A 23,412-nucleotide genomic window follows, 5' to 3' on the forward strand; every position below is an offset into this window, starting at 1 on the left:
TTCCTATGAATAACCCAACACTATTTCACTTCACTATAAAGCTGCCAAATAAAGAAGAGGCCCCCACCCAGCCTGAACATTTGCTCTTCTCCCCCCCTCCCATCAGAAGAATCATGCAAAAGCCTGAAAGCATGCACCACCAGACCCAAGGACAGCTTTATGTTGATGTCACAAGAATATTGAACAGTCCCCTACCATGAAAAGAATGGACTCTTGACCTCAGCATGCCTCATTTCAGCATTGCACCCCATTGTCTACCTGCACCAGACTGACTAACACGGATCTGAGGCCTTCGTCAGTCAGGGTCAACCATAGATATCGCGTCCTAGCTGTCTATACATACACAAGCCAGGGCAGTACGAATGAAGAGATTCTGTTTGGCACCAGCTGCATCCCAAGAGTGGCCAGTCAGTGTAGGACTGTCTTAGTGACTCCAGCTCCAGAATTCTCCCCGGGTTTACTCCCGAAGCCTTCCATATGTGTGGGCTATAGCTGCAAGGCAGCGAGGGATTGAGATCAGAGTTTTTCTTCTCCAAGATGAACTGCCAACCATGGCTGACGAGCCCCGCCTGCCTGAAGCGGCTGGTTTTAAAGGCACCAGTAACCCACCTTTGCCCTTTTTGTTAGGAGAAACTGTTCTGCCAGGCTCAGTAGCTAAGCCACACGTGAAGGCCGGGAACTGGACCTGGTTGTCAGAGGCTATTTGAGACACACGTCAGTGGGAGCTCTTCCCCACTGCCACCACCAGCTATAACAACCTTAAGGAGCACTTTATTCTGCATAGTTATTATGCCCTTGGTAGTGTGGTAGCTGGCACAACTGCTTTCCTGCACTTGTACTCTGACTGCAGAGCGGGGGGGGGGGGGGTGCTGTGGGCTTGTAGTAAATGTTGGCCATTGACACCTCCTGAAATGGAGAAGTCAGAAAGGAGAAGCAAAAAACTGTTCTCAAAAAGTTAAGTTCTACAGTGGTGCTAGAAAGTTTGCCTTCAGTAACTGGTGTGGCCCTCTTAGAAGAATTTTAGGCCATTATTCCTTACAAAACTGCTTCAACTCTGGGATGTTGATGGGCTTCCTTGCGTGAACTGCTTGCTTCAGGTCCTTCCACAACATTTCTATCGGATTAAAGTCAGGACTTTGACTCAGCCATTCCAAAACATGAATTTTCTTCTTTTTAAACCATCCTGTTGTTGATTTACTCTTGTCTTTTGGATCATTGTCTTGATACATCATTCAACTTCTATTAAGGTTCAGGTGACGGACCGCTACCCTGACATTCTCCTGTAAAATGTGATACAATTTTGAATTAATTGTTCCCTCAATGATTGCAAGCTGTCCAGGCCCTGAGAAAGCAAAGCAGCCCCAAACCACGAGGCTCCTTCCACTGTGCTTCACAGTTGGGATGAAGTTTTGGTGTGTAGTGTCCTTTTTCCTCCAAAGGAATGTGCATTTCTAGGAATGTTCAACTTTTGCCTCATCTGTCCACAGAACATTGTCACAGAAGCATTGCAGAACATCCAGCTAGTCTTTTGCAAACTTGAGACATGTAGCAATGCTTTTTTTTTTTGAAGAGCTGTGGTTTCCTCCATGGTATCCTTTCATGACCATCATTCTTGTTTGATGTTTTTCTTGGTGGACACAAATAGAGGCTTTAGCAAGATCTAGGGGTTTCTGCAGGTCTTTTGCAGTTAACCCTGGATTCTTCTTCACCTCATTCAGCATTGCAGGTTGTTGTCTTGGTGTGATCTTTGCAGGATGCCCACTCCTCAGGACAGTAGCACAGTACTGAGTTTCCTCCATTTGTAAACAATTTCTCTTACTGTGGACTGATGAACACTCAGGTCTTTAGAAATACTTTTGTAGTCTTTTCCAGCTTCATGCGTCTCCACAATTCTGCTAAGATCCTCTGAAAGTTGTTTTTTTGGAGGCGTGGTGCACATAAACAGATCTTTCTCGAGAAGAGCAGACTGTCAGTAACTTGTCTGTTTGTATGTATGAATGAGGGCAGGGCACCTCTACCACCCACACCTCCAAACTCATCTCTTTGATTGAGCACCCGACTCCAAATAGCTTTCGTAGAAGGCGTTACCCCAGAGGCTCACTACTTTTTCCAACAAATACATGTAATATTGGATCAGTTTCCTCAATAAGCAACTGAACAAGTATGTTTTCATGTACTTATTTATTTCTGCATAAATATGACCTAAAACGTGATCAGATCTTCATGCAAGCCCTAAAACTAGGTAAAGATCTAGTTTTAGGACTTGTGAAGATCTGATCACATTTTAGGTCATATGTATTCAGAAATAGGGAAGATTCTACAGGGTTCACGAACTTTGTAGAACCATTGTAAGAGAACAGGAAACTAATACTACTGTCATCAGTGTACCAGAAAGTAGCGAGGGAGAGCCCTGAAGAAGGAATCACCCTCTTCCTACCACCGCCCATCCCCCCCGCCCCCAAACATACTGAGCTCAAACCAAGTGATTGCCCATGTTAATCTGATCTTCCTTTCCTTTTTGAGGACAGGGCAGAGTTCCATGTCCAGAAGGAGCCAGACCTCCAACGTGAACTCACTGCTCCAGTACTGCACTGGAAGAGTGAGCCAAAGTTTGAACGCGGGACGTGATCCTCTGACCAGGAACCACAGACACCGCGTGGAACAGGGCTTTCTGGCATTGCCCAGCAACTCACTTATTTAACCTTAGCCTAGTCGCAGGACAATTTACAATGATCAATTTAACCTACTAAACAGTAGGTCTTTGGACTGTGGGAGGAAGCCCAGGTGACCATGGGAAGAACGTACAAACTCCTTGCAGACGGAAGCAGAACTGAACCCAGACACTCCGAGGCTGTAATAGAGTCAAGCTAACCATTATGCTACCATGACACCTTTCTCTAATACAACCACTTCCATCCAATGGAAATAAACATAGGTGAGCCTATTTCGGCACCATTGGTTTAGTTGGTGGGGGGGGTGGAAAATAGTGTGTAACCTGAATTTTAAGCTAGAGCCAACTCCATTGTGGTAGAACCTTTCCCCTTTCGATTTCAAAAATAATTTATGTATCTGACAAAAGCCTTATGCACATATACAGCTAGGGTGCTTAAGACATTTGCAGTGAGAGTGACAGAATACACGTGGACTAAGATGGTAACTGTCCTGTGCTATCACCAGTGGTTAGATCAGTTGATCTGCCACCTGTCTTCAGGAGTTTCGGCCCGCTTACGATCAAGACTCCCTCGAGGTGGTGGGCCAGCAGTGCTAAAGCACCATCTCCCACTGGTGAGCTTAAAAACTTGGCATCTGCCTCTATCAGAGTTGTTGGTCACTTCCATCCAACAGATAGTCTGCTCTTCAGGTGTCTATGCAACTACTGAAGGGTAGTTGCACAGTAAATACAGTAATTTTATGTATTGCACTGTACTGCTGCCACAGAAAAAAGTGCATTCTTAACAGTACAAAGTGGGGAGGAATACTTTCCAAGGCACCTGTTTATTGCAGGTACATGAATGCACAACTGATAACCGGTTAGACCACTTCAAACCTGTTGTGACACTTATCATCACTGACATACAGTTCTGTGCAAAAGTCTAGGCACATTGTGCACCCTCGCCAGATTATGTGCCCAAGTCTTTTGCACAGTTTTATGTACTGCACTGCAGCCACACAAAAAAATTCATGACATATGTGAGTGACGATAAACCTGATTCTGATACGAGTCTCTATTGTGGATTGAGAACGAGAAGGACACAGGAGAATCGTGGTTGGGAAAAGGGGAAAGGAAGCTGGAAGCACCACAGAGGCTTGTAATGGTCAATAAACCAAATGAAAAAAAAGGGTCTAGCGCTTTCCTGGTGTACATAACAAATTAACTCGTCAGACTTCTAACCAGGTACGGGTATCGGTTATAACTGTTTCGATGACAAACTCTGCCATCCTCCTCAGGGATGATGCCTGGGCATATTTGCCCTGTAGTATTTTTACACCCGTAGTTCGTCTTTCCATCATCCCTGAAGATGGCAGAGTTTGTCATCGAAACTTTGGTTACAATTGATAACACTGTACTCGGCTGGAAGCCCAAGAATAATAAACTAATTGTTTGGAATCAAATAACCTTGGCTGGGTGTGTCTGCCAAACCTTGCCCCTGGCACTCCTCTGCAGTCCCACAAACCTGCGGCACTCTACCCTCACCATTCCCAAAACCCTTCGCTCTCTGCTCCACATCGACAACTGCAGTACTGTTAAAAGTCTTAGCCACTCCCAAGACTTTTGCACAAAGTTGAGTATCGAGGTTGCTGGTAAGTTCTGAGTTCTTTGCACTAAAGTGCTCAGACAGTAAGTCTGAGAGGAAGGAGGAATGCATCTTACATCATTCTGGGCATGATTTAAATATGAAATTTTACTGAGGCTTGTTCTGTTTTGGCCAGTCGACAACAAAAACAAAACTTTAAATCATTTCATTTAGACATGCACACAGAAACAGCTGTTTTCAACCCAATGATTCGCAGCGCTCAGTTACACCCCGGTGACCAATTAGCCAACTAACGTCATTGAAATATGGGAGAAAACCAGATCACCTGAAGGAAACGCACGCAGCCACAGGGAGAACATACAAACTCTTTACAGGCAATGACGGGAATTGAACTTGGGGTCACTGGCGCCGTAATTCATTACGTTAACTGCTACGTTACTGCGATGTCCCTGCCACAACTTCTCTGGAGATTATGCATCAGTTTGATTGGACTGGAAGGCATGAAGCAATGAGAGTAGCAGTTCGAGTTCCCCAGCAATGAGGCAAGCGCTGGGTTTCATTCAATGACGAGTCAGAAAAATTCCACACCAACTCCCTGCGGGGTCCAAAGAACTGAACATTCCTTAACCACAGAAACTTGGCTGCTTCAAATATTTTAGAGACCCGCATTGAGAAAAGATTACTTACAATTCCTTCGCAAGTTCAAATCATTTCATTTTAGTGCAGCACAGTGGCCATCACAACACTTTATAGAGTACAACCGGGTTCAATTCCCAACGCTGTCTATAACGAGTTTGTACTTCTCGCGTGACCACATGCGCTTCCTCCGTGTGCTCTGGTTTCCTACCACAGTCCAAAGACATACTGGCTGGTGGTGAATGTAAATGACCCTGTGATTAGGCTACAATTGAATCGGGGGTTGCTAGGCAGCAAGGCTCGAAAGGCCTGAAGGGCCTATTCTGCGCTGCATCTCAAAAAAAAATCAATAAATAAATGGCCCTCTTGAAATCCAAACACTTGCGCCACACTCAGATTAAAAGGTGTGAAGCACCACCCTCACAGGCTCCCCTTAAACATTTTACCTTTCACCCTTAACCTATGACCTCTAGTTCTAGCCCCTCCTAACCTTAGTGGAAAAAGCCTGCTTGCCTTTATCCCATCTCCACTTAAAACATACTTCAGAAAGAATGATTGCATTTAAAATTCAGTACAACGTACAGGAGGGTCAACAGAATTTACCACAAACCCGCAGAATAAGTAGAAAGAATGTGCAAAGAGATGATTTTTCAGAGCATGTTGGAGTACTTCATGGTCTAAAAATGAACTTTAAAATGCGTCACATCTGAGACACACCTTACAGGAGCACGTTGGGAATGTGGTCACACCTCTCCAGATTGACTGCTGGCCCCACGGCTTGTGGACAAGGACAAGATCCTATCTGAGAGCTTACAGGAACTCCAAGTTACTACAGCTGAGACGGAGGCCGTTCAACTCACCGTGCTCACACCGGCTTCTGATAGATCAAGCCCACCCGACTGCTCCTTCTCCCAGGTTCCCACAAAATTCTCTCCTCTTTGGGAAGCAATCTCCTCAAATTCACAGTTGGACATTGCTGCCCTCAGCAGAGGGCATGAGGCAGCTCTGATTAGGCTCACATTAAACCAGGGGATTGCTGAGTGGTGGGGCTCAAAGGGCTTATTCCACACTGAATCTCAAATTTAACTAAATAAAAGAATACCTCAGCAAGAGGTATTTAGATTTGCACATGAACATCAGGTAGATAGGTTTAAGTTAATTTGGCATAGATATTATGGGTCTGTCTCTGTGCTGTGCATCTGCGTTCTATACCAAAATAATTATCTATCTGACCTCTATTGAAAAAAGAAAAAAAAATAGATTTGGTTTCTACAGCTCTGGACTTAATTATAATTGCAACAGCTTTTGTCAAAAATAATTTGACTAACAAGGCTCCCAAACCAAGAAAAGCCAGCTTATTCACTCCACAGGCCAGCTGAGAATAAGTCCATTTAGTCCATGAAGAGCTGTTACTCTGCCTAACACGTGAACCACAGCCCCCCTACACCTCTCCCATCCAAGTACCTATCCAAACTTAAATTTTGAAAACTAACCTGCATCCACCACTTCTGCTGGCACACTCACACCAGCCCCCTAGTGACAAATCCCCCCTTCAGGTCCCCCTTAAAGACTTCTTTTCACCCTTAACCCATATTTCAGTCTCACCAAATCTCACTGGAAAAAGCCTTACATTTACCCTATCTATATCCCTCATAACTTTGTATTACTATTAAATCTCCTACGTGCCAAGGAATAAAGTCTAACCTATTCAACTTTTCTCTGCAACTTGGGTCTTCAAGTCCCAGCAACATCTTTGTAATCATTCCATCATTCATCTAGATAAAAGAACCAGACTTCCCAGTACAAGACCAGCATGACCTAGTTGTTGTTAGGTCAGGTACGTCTTCTGATAAAAATATTTTGGTGAGGTGGATCAGGTCAGGATGATTTTCATACAATAATAAGGCGCAGAACTTCGAGAATATGGCCCCACCCTTCTCAGTTATTTAGCAGCTAGGATTAGGTCAAGTATGCAGAGAGAAAAGTGGACTCAGGCCAGGTCAGATAGTTCTGGTTTTAACTTTGTACCCTGGTGAGGTACTCATCCCCTCTCTGCTTCTGGAGTTAACAAGCACGTTCCTGTTTTGGACTTGAAAGGACAGGTACAAACAGGGTGTGATATACCACTCCCACCAGCCTCACCATTTGTAGATTAGCTTTATTTGCCACATGGATCCAAAACAGCCTGTGTTTAGTTTGCATCAAGGACCAGCGTCTGAAAGCCTGCAAGTGTCACCAGGCACGGCCACAACTTGCCAGCCCCAATCTCCAAACCCGTTTGGAATATTAGGAAACTGGAGCACCCGGAGAAAACTCGCCAAGGCACGGGGTTGGGCTGGAAGAAAACAAATGCCTTACAGGCAATGGTGAGGATTGAACCTGCGTCTGTGGACATAGGAGAACTGATAGAAGCATACAAAATTATGAGGGGTATAGAGAAGGTGAATGCAAGCAGGCTTTTCCCCCCCAATGGAACTGGAGCTAGAAATCACAGGTCAAGGACAAAGTGAAATACTCCACTAGTGAATCACATTTCACTAATCACTACACTACCATGTCACGCTTGTGTTTCCAGCCCTCAAACCCCAACCACAAATTACACCCACAGGCCCGATTAACCTACCAACCGGTAGCTCTTTGGAATGTGGGAGGAAACCAGAGCACCCAGAGGAAATCCACACAGACACAGGGAGAAAGTACAAACTCCTGACAGACAGCGGCAGGAATTGAACACAGATCGCTGGCATTGTAAAACGTTACACAAACCACAACCCGATCTCCACGAACAATTGCGAAATAAACCAGTTTCTCACTGCACACGTACTAGGGTCACAAGGTCACGAGGCAGCAGGTAGTGCTGTTGCTTCGAGGTCCTGGGCCAACCCCAAGCTTTGGTGCACGTTTCTCCTTGCAACAAGTTTCCTCAAACATTCCAAAGACATGCAGGCTGGTAGATTAATTAGCCACTGTCAATGGACGAGGGCGGAGTTAATGGGTTAGTGAGGAAAATAAGGGTGGAAACAAGACTGGCGTACTGCCCGCCCACTCAACGTATCCTCATGAAACACGATCTCCAATCCTGCGAATAAACAGTCAATGTTTCGGGTAGAGGTGCTTCACCAGGACTGGAAGGGAAGGGGCAAGAAACCAGAATAAGAAGCTTAGACAGGTACGGGAATAGAAAGGTTTAGACTCCAGGGGTTCCCTTTTTTATGCCGTGGACTGCTATCATTAGAGGGTCCGTGGACCCCAGGGTTTAGAAGGACTAGCTCAGTTAGGTGACTTGGCCAACATGGACAAGTTGGGCTGAATGGCCTGTTTCCATGTTGCAATGCCTCTGGTTCTAATATTTCAGCTGCGGCTGTTCTTTGGGATTTATTTTTACCAAGTAAATGTCAATGCAGGCGATATTCCTTCATCATCCTAGCACTGGAACACAATCCGTATTGTTGTGTGGCTCCAACAGAAACCATTACATCATCTTATCAGCAGAGTACAGTTCACTGCTCAGGTATCCATTAACCACGTGGAGATTACATCACACTCACACACAGCCTGATCATCCTAACTCTGCATTCTTTGCACAGCGGCCTCAGATCTCATTTGGAACAACACACACACACACACAAAATGCTGGTGGAATTCAACAGGTCAGGCAGCATCTACGGAGGGGAACAAAAGTCAATATTTCAGGCCTTGGCGGTTACCCAGACAGAATGAGACCTCAGCAAGGCCTCATCTTTGCAGTGGGAGAGGCCACAGACTGACATCAAAATGGGAAGTTACATTAAAATGGGTGGAGGCCACCAGGTAAACCCGCTTTCAGTAATGGACAGAACCAAGGCGTTCATCCACATTTGATCTTGTCGACTGTCGAGGATAAATACCCTGTCACCACAAATGATCCATCAGTTTAACCCGAGTTTGGTAACTCTGGCACTGCCTCTGAATGAGCAGTCTCGTCCAAGCCCATGCAGTCAGGCACGAACCCTGATCTCGTTTGACACTGTGCACAGAAGCAGCAGAATGCTTCTGATCTACACCACTTGGTCAGAGTCACACAGAAACGGATCCTTTGGCTCACCCGGTCAATCCTGACCCATTTACACCATTCCCATTTTCTTCCCATCAATTCCAGCCAAGTTCCACCACCCGCACACAAGGGGAAACTTAGCGGCCAATTAACTTATCAACCCAAATTAACTCATTAAGGTAGCGTAGTTGTTAGTGCAACAGTATTACAGCACTAAGTATGTAGCATTTCAGTGGTATCTGAGTAATGTTGTAAATATATTGTTCGATTAAGTATTCTTCTTTAATTACGTGTTACATGTATTAATGTGAATCTTATTTATTGAACATAGAACATTTATTGAGATACAGTATAGAACAGGTCCTACCAGCCCTTTGAGCCCCCAGCAACCCCCAATTTAACCCTAGCCTCATCACAGGACAGTTTACAATGACCAAGTAACCTGTCAACCAGTACCAATGTTGGAGGAAACAGGAGCACGCAGAGGAAACCAATGCAATCACAGGGAAAACATACAAACTCTTTAAAGGCAGTGGTGGGAATTGAACCTGGATCGCTGGTCCTGTAAAGTCTTGTGCTAATTGCACACGTTATCATGCTACCACGCGATACGTGCTTGTTTCACTTAAAGTAAAGACAAAGTTAAGCCTGCATTTCGGACTCCCATGTCTTCCTTTGAATTAGTTTAATGCGTTATAGTTTGCAACTTAACAAGCGCTAGTTGCAAGATCAAGGTTAGATTCCTATGCTACCTGTAAGCGGTGTGCAAGTTCTCCCTTTGACAGCGTGGGTTTCTTCCCACATTCCAAAAACATGGGTTAGGGTTAGTGAGTTATGATTTAACACCGTATGTGCCAGTGAACCTGTGACATAAAGTTGATTTCTCTCTAGACTCTTTCAACTTGCCTGATTTGGGATGTGGAAGGAAACCCACACAGTCACAGGGAGAGTATACAAACCGCAGAGAGCAGAGATCAGGATCGAACCCAGGCCACTGAAGCTGAGGGGCAGATACCCTTCACTCATCTCCCCCTTGGACCCATGGCCCCTACTGATACCCCACTCAGATGTGGCCCTCATATCAAAGGCCACCAAGGTACAGAAACAGTGGAGGACATCCCAAGTCCAACATCACCGGGTTGAAAAATAGCTACTTCCCTTCAGCCACTGGTACAACCCCAATCACTACAGTTTAGGAACAATATGGCCACAATGCCTCAAGAACAGTATTCACCAAGGACACTCCCCACCCAGGACATGCCCTCTTCTCATTACTACCATCAGGGAGGGTGGTGGTACAGGAGCCTGTAGACACACACTCAATGTAAGAATAGTTTCTTTCCCTCTGCCATCAGATTCCTGAAAAGTCCATGAACCACCTCACCATTTTGCTCTTTTGAACATTACTTATTGTAACTTGAGTTTTTTTTTAAAAACTATATAATTGAACTGCACTGCTGCCACAAAACAAATTTCACAACATATGGCAGTGATAGATAATAAGCTGACTGATTCTGATTTCTTTGCCCTCCAAGATAACCACAACCCTGCCAATGGGTTTGGAGGCTTGCCTGCCTCTCTGGCCCAGACAGCTGTGTTGGCTGGAGTCAGGGCTTTCTGCTTTGGCTCTTGGTAGGGTCACCTGTGCCAAACAGGCCAAAGGGTGGAGGCCAGACCACGAGTGGTTCACTGGTCCAGCTTAGGGCCAACAACCCTGATGGTAGCCCAGGGTCTCCAACTGGGACTTAGATGACTGACAACAGTGAAAACAGAGAGGAAGCTACTGACATGAAGGAAGCCAAGAACTCTGCCAATCACTTAACACTAGTAGATTTTCTCCCCCACCAATTGACACATTTGCAGAATTTGCATACAGTTTCTCCCTTGTGAATGCTCTCTGCATCTGTGACGCTGCATTTTTCCTTTCTCTACTCACTGGGTGCTTGAGTCTTTCACCTTCACCCCCCCAAAAAAAAGTTGTTTTGTGGCTGCCTATAAGGAGATGAATCTCAAGGTTGTATAATGTATACATACTTCAATAATAAATGTACTTGGCTTGTGAAAATGACAATAACTCTGCTTGGACACCAGCCCCAGAAGTCAGGGGTGTTAACCCAATACCGGACCTCATCTGGATGACTGCCAAAGCACCACAGGCATTAGTGATTAGAGCAGGGCAGTGCAGCTTCTTCCTCACAGAATGGTGACCTCAACAATGCGTCAGGAAACTAGCCATGTTTTACCACCAAACAACCCTTGTTTACAAGGTAATCAAGTCCCTCTAATTAAAAGGCCAGTTCAATGCAAATCAATTCAACTTCCCTCTCACCAAAATCCACATGTAATTACTATGACTAGAGCAACGAGGCATTAGCCTAGTTATAAACACGAGAGATTCAGCAGATGCTGGAAATGTTGAGACAAACACACACACAGAAAATGCTGGAGGAACCCAGAAGAATAGACAGTGTCTGTGAAAGGGAATAAACCTGTCATCAGGACTAGAAAAGTAGGGGGCAGTAGCCAGAATAAGGTGATGGCTGGGATGTGATGGGCAGGACCGGGTGGGGGGTGGAGGGAAGAGAGGTGGGTCGGGGAGAGGAGAGGGAAAATGAAGAGAAGCTGGGGGCGATGGGCAGGACCGGGTGAGGGGGAAGGCAGGTGGATCGAGGGGAATGAAGTGAGAAGCTGGGAGGTGATGGGCAGGACCGGGTGAGGGGGAAGGCAGGTGGATCGAGGGGAATGAAGTGAGAAGCTGGGAGGTGATGGGCAGGACCGGGTGAGGGGGAAGGCAGGTGGATCGAGGGGAATGAAGTGAGAAGCTGGGAGGTGATGGGCAGGACCGGGTGAGGGGGAAGGCAGGTGGATCGAGGGGAATGAAGTGAGAAGCTGGGAGGTGATGTGGAAGCAGCAAGGAGGAATTGCACAGGAAAGAGCAAACCGTGGAAGAATGGAAAGGGGAAGGGCGTGAAGAGAAGGAGTGACGATAATCAGAATGGAGAAAGAGGGGACTTCTTACCTCTTCTCTGGCTAAGAAATATTGCCTGAAAGACCCGATATTAGAAATTAATTCTCTAACATGTGCCAGACACAGCAAGAGAGATGCCTCAGGGAATCAGATGGACCAGGGTAAACCCCAATAGCTCATCACTAATGAGTATGCTTCACCCACAGCCACCATTTGAGAAGATCATACCCAACCAGATCCCCACCTCAATGCCATTCTCTCCTCCCCAAGGAGAGTCAGTGCCTTTGCTCAAACCCATTGTCAGGGAGAATAAATCCGATTCTGATAAAGATTGTTTCATGGAGAAAGATCAGCCAGGATACCAAGGTTATTGGTACATGCAAGGGTCCAAGGACCACTCAGTTAATGGTGGTTTACAAGACGGGTGACCCCAGCCATTATCAATGCCCTTTAGAGATTGTCTGCCTGGTGTCAGTGGTCACATAACCAGGACTTGTGATCTGCACCAGCCGCTCATACGACCATCCACCACCTGCTCCCACAGCTTCACCTGACCCTGATCGGGGGGCTAAGCAGGTGCTACACCTTGCCCAAGGGTGAATGCTGGCTAGCGGAGGGAAGAAGTGCCTTACACCTCCTTTGGTAGAGATGTATCCCCACTCCACTACCCAAATTTACTATATTTATTTTATAATTGATAATAAAGTCAGTCTTTTGCATTCACTGCTGAACAAATTTCACATCATAAAGGTGAACAAGATCAACAGTAACATCCAACAGACAGGAAGGCAGCTCTGAACCACTCCAGGGATAGTGAAGGGCATGACCAGGCACAGATATCATGGCCAACCACCCTGCCAGGCAACTTCAGGCAAGGGTTTTTTCATAAATCCTATTGTAATTTCCATTTCCCTGCTAGAAAATTGATCTGATAACATGTATGTAATTGAATAATAAGCTTTACTTTGAAAACTTTTGCTGAACTATGTCTTCATTAACTGTTCTAACATCATTGTCACTATCCCTACCTCCCCCTAACCCTTCCAACCATCACTGCCTGCTGAGAGTGGCCAGTGACAACCTTTCAACAGTGCACATGCCCACAGGCAGTTGCTTTCAATGCTAATTCAGCTCCAGGCACTGATCCAAGTGAATCAGGCAAATGAAACTGTCCTGATGTTACGTGTGTAGGTTGGTATGCAGGTCTCCTGTTTGCTGGAGGACAGCAATGTATTGTTTACACATCATTGCTTCAATTTTCCACTGTGCAAACAGAAGTTACCTGACACACACACAATACTGGAGGAACTCAGCAAGGCAGGCAGCATCTATGGAAAACATAAACAGGCAATATTTCAGGTTGAGGTGTCATCAGGACTGAAAAGGAAGCAGGAAGAAGCCAGGATAAGCAGCTGGGGGAGGGGGGAAAGAGAAAGGAATACAAACTGGCAGGTGATAGGCAAGGCCAGGTGAGAGGGAAGGTAAGTGGATGAAGTAAAAAGGCTGAGAGGTGATAGAGGGAAGAGGTAAAGGACTGAAGGTGGTGGAGGAGGGAAGGAACACAAGCTGGCAGGCGACAGGCGAGACCAGGTGAGGGAGAAGGTGGGTTGAAGAAGCTGGCAGGTGACAGGCAAGACCAGGTGAGAGAGAAGGTGGGTTGAAGAAGCTGGCAGGTGACAGGCGAGACCAGGTGAGGGAGAAGGTGGGTTGAAGAAGCTGGCAGGAGATAGGTAGAAGAGAGAGGGCTGAAGAACAACAAAATCTAATAGAAGAGGGAAGAAAGAGGGGATCCAGAAGGAAATGGTGGGCAGGTGGAAAAAGGACAAGAAAGTAACAAAATGGAGAATGGGAAAAGTGGGAGAAGGAGAAATAGCAGGTGATACAAGTTTCCAGGAAGGACACGTGGCTGCAGGTCTGCATGACTTGAGTTCCTCCAGCACTTCTGAGCAACACCTACAGATTTCCAGCATCTGCAGAATCTCATGTCCATGTCGATTCCCTACCACGCGGGTTCCCAAACTTCTTTTTTAATATAAATGCCATTAATCAAGGGGTCTGTGGACCCTTCCACGACCATGAAGTGCCCTCACAATCCAAGACCACTTCTGCTTACTACCCTTCAGGAAGAGGTATCTGCAAAACCTCTTGTTTATGACACTTGACTGAAGGGTGGGAAGGCTGCCAAGAACACAGCTGGTTAATTATGTATTACCACTGAGAATACTTATAATGGTTTTAATATTTGGCCCCAGGGCTAGTTTGAACCGAGTCATATCATAGTCAGCCTCCTCTTTTTACCTTCCTCTTCCTTAAGAAACAGACAAAACCCTTTGGTCCCTGATGTGATTTGCAGTTGAACTCTTTTTTTCTAAAAACATACAGCTCTCATCAACAAAGCCACAAGGGAAACAAGCAAACGCAGGGCTCAAAACCAAGTTATTGCTCAAACGACAACCTTATTTTTTTTTTTAAAAAAAGTGATACACCCACATAACTCTGATGTAAAAAGTGAATTTTAAGAACACAATACTTACAGCAGAGAAAGAGCTCAACACCAGTTTAAAAACGCAAACAACAGGAATTCTGCAGATGCTGGAAATTCAAGCACACACATAAAAATTGCTGGTGAATGCAGCAGGCCAAGCAGCATCTATAGGAAGAGGCGCAGTCAACGTTTCGGGCCGAGACCCTTCGTCAGGACTAACTGAAGGAAGAGTTAGTAAGAGATTTGAAAGTTGGAGGGGGAGAGGGAGATCCAAAATGATAGGAGAAGACAGGAGGGGGAGGGATGGAGCCAAGAGCTGGACAGGTGATTGGCAAAAGGGATACCAGAGGATCATGGGACAGGAGGTCCAGGAAGAAAGGCGGGGGGGGGGGAGGAGAGAAGAGAAGTAGGGACCCAGAGGATGGGCAAGGGGTATATTCAGAGGGACAGAGGGAGAAAAAGGAGAGTGAGAGAAAGAATGTGTGTATAAAAATAAGTAAGATGGGGTACAAGGGGGAGGTGGGGCATTAGCGGAAGTTAGAGAAGTCGATGTTCATGCCATCAGGTTGGAGGCTACCCAGACGGAATACAAGGTGTTGTTCCTCCAACCTGAGAGTGGCTTCATCTTTACAGTAGGGGAGGCTGTGGATAGACATGTCAGAATGGGAATGGGATGTGGAATTAACAATTAACCAGCAATTTTTATGTGTGTTGCTTCAACACCAGTTTATATTGCCATGAGTCTCTTTTCTATCACTCATCTACCCCCATCAACACTGTTTGTCCACTCCTTTAGATATTCTCCAGAGGGACAATGAGGCCAGTATATCAGAGGTGGATAATAAGGATACAATAAAAGCTTCCCAGGTCACACATGAAAAACAGGTTTTAAAAAGAGTCTTGTAGGTTGTGGGATCAGTTTAGTGCTGAAGTGAGGAAAGTTATCCACCCTGGTTTAGGAGCCTGATGGCTGGAGAGTTACAACTGTTCCTGAACCTGGTGGTATGGGACCCATGGCTCCTGTACCTTCTTCCTGACGGCAACAGCGAGAAGACAGCAGTAATGGTGAGGGTCTTCGACGATGGAAACTGCTTTCTCCTGGCAGTGCTCCATTTAGATGTGCTCAAAGGTGGGGAGGGCTTTACCAATAATGGACTAGGCTGTGGCAAGGAAAACCAAGAAGCTACAGTGAAAATTTACAAATTGTAGCCACAAGATTGGATTCAACAACTTTGATTAAATCATTTGACCTTGAAGACAACCGGTCAAAGCCTCTAAAACAATTTTATCTCCCACCATTCAGAATCAGGTTAATTACCACAACATTATGAAGTTTCATTGTTTGCTGCAGTACAGTGAAATACAAATTCCAATAAATATTTAAAAATTAAATTAGTGCCTACAGAGAGCCAAGTATGAGGTTGTGCTCATGGCTTCATTGCCCATTCAGAAATCTGCTGGTAGAGGGGAGGAAGCTGTTCCTGAATCATTGTGTGTGTGTGTCTTCGGGCTCCTGCACCTCCTCCCTGATGGTAGCAATGAGAAGAGGACATGTCCTGTGTGATGAGCACAATTAACGATGGATTCCATCTCTTTAAGGCATCACTTTCTGAAGATATCCTGGATGCTGGGGAGACTGGTGTCCATGATGGAGTTGATTGAGTTTGCAACTTTCTGCAGTTTTTTTTTCTGATCCTGTGCAGTGGTCCCACCATACCAGACGGTGATGCAGCCAGTTAAAATGCTCTCCATGGTACATCTACAGAAATTTACAAGCGTCTTTGGTGACATACCAAATCTCTTCAAAGTCCAAATGGAATAAAGGTGCTCTTTATAATTGTATCAAAAAGTTAAACCCAGGATAGATCTCAGAGTTGCTGACACCCAGGAACTAGAAACTGTTTACTCTTTCCACTGCCGATCTCTCAGTAAGGACTGGTGCATGCTCCCTCGACCACTCCCCTCTGAAGTCCACAATCGAGTCCCTGATCTTACATACACAGTCCTCGGAACCCAGGACAGGCTGCCTTCTTCGGCCTCCAGTGCGCTCATGGGACAGGCAATGGGCCTTCAACTTCCCCAGCTGGCTTGCAGAGATTCACAGGCTCAAGTCTTTAGCCATCGAATCTCAACTTCTGAGCGACCTTCAGGTATTCAGGCTTCAAACTGTGGTACCGGCCCAGGACTCGTCAATCATAACGAACGAGGACCCTGGATAAGGACCTGGACTCCAATCGCAGAACACACAGAAAACTCGTTAACTGAGGGGAGTGTTTCAGCCCACATCGCTGCTGGCCTGATATCCAAGTCTGCGTCACTGCCCTTTGAACGTGTAATGGAAGCTTAGACCCTGGCCTGTCCTCAAATTCCACTCCCTCACCATATCCTTGTCCCTAGACTCCAAACTCACCAACTCCCCAAAACCATCCCAAAGAACAAAAACAAACAAACTAACCAAATCTGAACTGGAACCTCAACCTGGCACCATTTTGATAAATAAACCATAGACTGGGGGCTGCCAACTTTTTTTATGCCATTGACAATACCATAAAGCAGATGACACCAAGTCAGCAGGTCAACAGCTTAGCTCTGAATGGCTTGTAAAATTGAGTTTAGGTCACAGTTCATTATATATTGGCCAGTTAGTCAACTTCCATCCTACTGGGACAGACCCCTGGTGTAGGGAAGGACATTGTGAGAAAACTGTTCTATAAAGAGCTTGCAACCATTATCAAGGACCCCACCACCCAAGGCACGCCTTTTCATCCCAGGAGCCTGAGAGTACACACACACACGCAGTGTTTTAAAGAACAGTTTCTACCCTGCCGCCATCAGATATCTGAACGGACAAATAAAAAAACACTAGCTCATTATTCCCTTTCTTTACACTGTATTTTGTATAGTTATTTTAAGTCTTGGCTCTGTACTGCAGCCACAAAACAAATTTCATGTCTTAAGACAGTATTAATAAACCAGATTTTGATTCTGACTTGACCCAATTACCTCACACCTTGCACAAATTATTTTTGTACACATTTCTTATTGTCATGCACTGTACTGCTGCCGCAAACAGATTGCACAATATAGGTCAGCATGTTGGAATCTGTTGTCTATCACAGCCCGATCAGGTCACCAGGTGTAGAGTGCGTTTCGACGTATTTCCCCCAAGTTCCATGCCATTCACCTGGCGTCTACACACCCGGTATATTTTCAGTTGTGGCAGGGTGGACCTCCAAAAAGAATTCCAAACAAGGCCCAAAAATGCCACCTTCCTTGCACAAGTTTGCTCCTCCCAAGCGTTGACTGGATATTTATTTACTGTTATTCAATTATTTAGAGATGACAAATTAACCGGAACACCTTTGAAGGAAGGAAGGAAACCCATATCACAGGGAGGACGTACAAACTCATTAAGGAGGACATCGGAACTGAACTCTGACACCTCGAGTTGTAATATCGCTGCACTAGCCACTACACTACCATGGTGCCCCTGAACTTACAATTAGCACACAGCTAGGAGTTATCTTAATTACGTTTAGAGGGAAAGCATGGTCCAGGCCCTTCCTGCCCCAACAAGCTGCACCACCCAGCAATCCACCCATTTAACCCGACCCCAATTACAGGACAACTTACAATGACCAAATCACCTACTAACCAGTAGGCCAGAGGACACTGCAGCACCTGCAGAAAACCCATGTGATCACAGGGAGAACGTACAACTCCTTACAGGCGGCATTGGATTTGAACTCTGAACTCACACACACTGAGCTGTAATAGCGTCACGCCAACAGCTACGCCACTGTGGCCACCCACACAAGTTATCGACTGAGGCTCTCACTGCACAAACAATGGAGCTTCAGTTTGACAGTATTTGAACCACCAAGCGAGTCAAGTTTCACAGCCAACTTGCTTACTGTAGCTCCAGCACATTTGATTACCACACCCCAACCACAGAGACCAGCCTTGAACAGATGGCAGCAGCCCTTCTCAGAACAGGAAGGTTCTGACTTCCAGAGCAACTCACTCAAAATGCTGGAGGAACTCAGCAGGTCAAGCAGCGTCTACGGAAGGAAATAAACAGCTGTTGTTTTGGGCAAAGACCCTTCACCGGGCTCAAGAACTCCAACTGATTATTCCCCTCCATAGATGCTGCCTGACCTGCTGAGTTCCTCCACCATTTTGTTCATGTTGCTCTGGATTTCCAACATGTACAGAAATCTCACATTTATGGTTCAAAACTTCTACCCCCGGACTAGAGATCTAACCACAGTTAACTAGATCAACTTTGTGACAACAGTTTGTTCCACACTCACTCCACTCTCTCACATCTGAAAGGTCACAAACTCTACAGAACTGACCGTTTCCACGACCAGCTCTGATAACACATCCCTCACACCTACCAGTCTGCACAAATAAACTTATGACTCACATCACATTTTCACACCCCCATTTAACCTCAGAAGCACATCCTCTGGTGTTTGATACATCTACCCTGGAGAAAAGATTCCCAGACGGCATGTACTGAAGGTCAGAGGGGCTGGTCAGTGCCTGGAATGTGCTGCCTGATGTGGTGGTAGAGACGAATCTATTAGAGGCTTTTAAGAGACGTTTGGATACAAGGAAGATGAAGGCATATGGACAGGGGGTAGGTAGGAGTGATTAGTGTTCGGGCATTTTTGATTTGGTTCAGCCCAGTGTTATGTGCCGAATTATGTCTACCCTGTCTATGTGTTTCTGTCAAGCTTCCCCTCAGCTTCCAGTGCTCTGAGGGGAACGATACAAGTTTGTGGTGGGTCGTGACAACAATCCCAGTAAGCAGGTCAGGGCTCAGGAACAGTGGCCACAAAACTGACAGAATCATGGGACCATCACAAGATTGAACTATAGATATTAAACACCCAATGAAAGGCACGAGGATGAAGAAAGATAAAGAGCAGGACCATGTGGGAAGGAAAGGGTTAGGTTGATCTGAGAGTAGGTTAAAGGTCAGAACATCATGACCCAAAGGGCCTGTACTGCACTGGATTGTTTGATGCTCAGTGTTTGACCCTGCACAAAAGGTCCACACTGAACCAAGCCTGTAATCACCACACCTGTCTGCTGACTTATTTTCTCTACTGCTGTCATTTCTGTTACTGTATAACCAAACACAATACCTTTCCAATCTGCTCCATACCTGAACAGTTCATGACACGAACACGACCTTACTACACACACTCATTGGCCACGTTAGTCAGTACACCTGCTTAATGCAAATACCTCATCAGCCAATCACATGAAAGCACCTCAATGCACAAAAGCATGCAGACGGGGTCAACAGGTTCAGTTGTTGTTCAGACCAAGGAAGAAAATGTGATCCAAGTGACTGACCGTGGAATGATCGTTGGGTGGGGTGGTTCGAGTATCTCAGAAAATGCTGATCTCCTGGGTGTTCATGCACAACAGTCCCTGGAGTTTAGATAATGGTGCAAAATACAAAAGAAAATTCCAGTGAATTGTAGTTCTGTGGGGGAAGGTACGGAAGCCTCAGGACTCACTACCAGATTCAGGAATAGTTATTATAAAGGCATCCGTTAGTCTTGCGAGACCATGGATCTGCGCCTGGAAAGTTTTCACTCTCCAGGGCGCAGGCCTGGGCAAGGTTGTATGGAAGACCAGCAGTTACCCATGCTGCAAGTCTCCCCTCTCCACGCCACCGATGTTGTCCAAGGGAAGGGCATTAGGACCCATACAACTTGGCACCAGCGTCATCGCAGAGCAATGTGCGATTAAGTGCCTTGCTCAAGGACACAATACACGTTGCCTCGGCTGAGGGTCGAACTCACGACCTTCAGGTCGCTAGTCCAATGCCTTAACCACTTGGCCACCTGCCCACTGAACGTGAATGGTTATTACCGCTCAACCATCAAGACTCTGATTGTCCACGTGAACCATGGCTCACATCTTATGCACCTCTATCAAGTCACCTCCCATCCTACTTCATTTTAGCGAGAAAAGCCCTCACTCACACTACCTTCCTCAAGGTCTCCCACAGCTTCGCCCCTCCTGATTTGTAGTCTCCTCCAGCCCTACAGTATTCCTAATTCTGCAAATATCATTATGTGCCATGTCATATGACATAGGCAATCATGATCTTTTCATGACTATGATTGTTCTTGGCAGAGTTTTCTACAGAAGTGGTTTGCCATTACCTTCTTCTGGGCAGTGTCTTTACAAGACAGGTGACCCCAGCCATTATCAATACTCTTCAGAGATTGTCTGCCTAGCGTCAGCAGTCACATAACCAGCACCAGCTGCTCATATGACCATCCACCACCTGCTGTCATGGCTTCACAGGACCCTGATCGGAGGCTAAGCAGGTACCACACCTCACCCAAGGGTGACCTGCAGGCTAGTGGAGGGAAGGAGCATCTTACACCTCCTTTGACAGAGTCACATCTCCACCCACTGCAAACATCAAGTTCAATGATTCCATAGCAGCTGACATCAAATTATGGAATTCCCCTCATCTTCAAGATCTTGCAGTATTCGTCAGAATTTGTCCTGCGATGCTATGACACGGTGTAATTTTAAAATGTTTTCTTAAACTCACAACCCAAATGCAAGAAGTGGTCACTACATTTTGTTTCCAGTTTTCCCTACCACACCCACACAGCCCCAGTATGCTAGTTCCTCCCATCACCAGGGTATCTCAATTGCTCTCCGTCTCAAGCACACTGGCCTCACAGATCCTCAGAGTTTAAACTAATTAGGTCAACCACCAAACCTTACAGCTGATGTCCTTTAGACTGCAGCAAGCAGAGTTCACTAAATTATTCCTAAAAATAAATGCACACCAACCCAGAAATGCTTGCAACTTCCTCTCACTGTACCTATATTCAATGCGATTATTCATCACATGTGTAACAATCGTAATCTCAGGAAATGAAACAATGCAGATAAGTCTCAAGATGTGCCAACACGGTCTGAGTTTTGCATACTAACCTACAAGAAAGCCGAAAGGCTGCTGAACTGCTCCTGTAGAAGTCCAGGGCTGCTTGGACAAGGGACACAGCATTGGAAGAGCTAATGAAACACTTCTCTCCATCTCCAGGCTTCCCTCCAAGCAACGCACCATTCCGAAATGGAAATATTTCACCGTTACTAGCTGTAAACTGTGGAACTCTCTACAGGACAGCAATTTCACCACAAGGTCTGTTGTGGTTTGCAAAGGCCACTCGCCACCACCTTCAAGGTCAATAAATGCTGCACTCTCCCACAACAAACCAAGAACAAAAATCACTGAACAGAATGCACTGCAAGTAGATAACTTTCCTACTGCTGGTCTGATGCACTCATATTGGAGTAATTACTCAGCTGCTAGAATCGGAATCAGGTTTGTTGTCATAAGACATCATCATTGTGCACCGTGTCGCATGACGTGGGTGATCACGGTCTCATGACCATGATTGCTCTTGGCAAATTTCCCTACAGAAGCAGTTCGCCATTGCCTTCTTCTGGGCAGTGTCTTTACAAGATGGGTGACCCCAGCCATTATCAGAGACTGTCCGCCTGGTGTCGTGATCACGTAACCAGATCTTGTGATATGCACCAGCTGCTCATACGACCATCCACCACCTGCTCCCATGGCTTCATGAGATCCTGATCGGGGGGCGAAGCAGGTGTCACACCTTGCCCAAGGGTGACCTGCAGGCTAGCGGAGAGAAGGAGCACCTTACACCTCCTTTGGTAGGGACACATCTTCACCTCACCACCCATAACAGCAGAATTAGGCCATTTGGCCCATCATGCCTAGTCATCCATTTGATCATGGCTGATTTACTTTCCCTCTCTACCCTATTCACCTGCCACCACACCGTAACCTTTGACTAATCAAGAACATATGAACCTCCACTCTAAGTATCCCCAGTGACTGCCTCCACAGCCATCTCTCGCAATGAGTTCCAGATTCACCACCTTCTGTTATAAGCAGGTGTTCCCAAGCTGGGATGCACGGACCCCTCGGTCAATGGTAGGAGCCTATGGCACAATGGTTGGGAATGCCTGTACCTCTCATCTGTTCCAAAGGGACATCCTTCAAATGAGGCTGTGCCCTCTGTTCCCAGGCTCCCCCACTATCGAAAACATACTCTACACATCCAGACTATCTAGGACTTTCAAAAGAAAAGAAATTCCACATCTCTGATCTAACAGTACACCATTATATTCAGAAGCTATGCCCTCAAGACAAATCTGTTGTGAAATGTGATTTACACAAGCAGCCAAGTATAATACATAAAAAGTATAAAAGTAGGGCCGAGAGCACAAAATAGCAAACAGAGAGGGGAACACACTGTACCCAAAACCTAGAGTTCCTCCCTCTTCAGGTCCTTGCACCTCCACCCTGGTGGTAATGGCAATAGGGTGAATAATCCTGGGTGGTGGGGGTCCTTAAATAGTAGGGGATCTTCACAAACAAGAGATGCTGGAAATGTTGAGAAACCCACACTAAATACTTTGGAATTTAGCAGGCCAGGCAGCATCCACGGAAGGAATCAAAGAGGACATTCTGGGCCAAGACCCTTCAACAGAACTGGCTCAACTGTCTCATCACCAGCTATAGGTGGCATTCAAAAGGATGAAACAATTAACATTTAGGACACCTATTTTACATATCTCATATACTAAAAAAAACTATTCCCCAACTCCTTAAAAATATGGATCAGTGCTGATGAAGGGGCTTGTCCCAAAACTTGGTTCTTCCTCGCCACAGATGCTGCCCGACCTGCTGAATTCCTCCAGCATTTGTGAATCCAGCCTACTGACGCGAGCACCATTTTAAACCTGACACAGCAGGGTCGAGCAAGAGTTACAGAGAAAGAAAAATGAACCCCACAGAGCTGGCGGCCAGTATCCCACACCTTGCAGGTGTTCTGTAGCAAGACTTTTAGTTGGGAGGCTGCACGGTCGGGATGCTGGGGTCCAGTACCCTTCAAACCTTCCCAAAGTAGTCGGAAGCCCCGCACTCTGCCCCGGAGCCGCCAGTCAGCGACAT

The 23,412-nt window shown here is 46.0% G+C and overlaps 1 protein-coding gene across 4 annotated transcripts in view; it reads right to left on the reverse strand.

The window, feature by feature from the left end:
* Positions 1 to 23,412, reverse strand: part of LOC134351101 (rab11 family-interacting protein 1-like) — a 93,313-nt gene that overhangs the window by 36,287 nt on the left and 33,614 nt on the right. The window lies entirely within an intron of this gene.

The sequence above is a fragment of the Mobula hypostoma genome, chromosome 8 (assembly GCF_963921235.1).
Source record: "Mobula hypostoma chromosome 8, sMobHyp1.1, whole genome shotgun sequence".
Taxonomy (NCBI): domain Eukaryota; kingdom Metazoa; phylum Chordata; class Chondrichthyes; order Myliobatiformes; family Myliobatidae; genus Mobula; species Mobula hypostoma.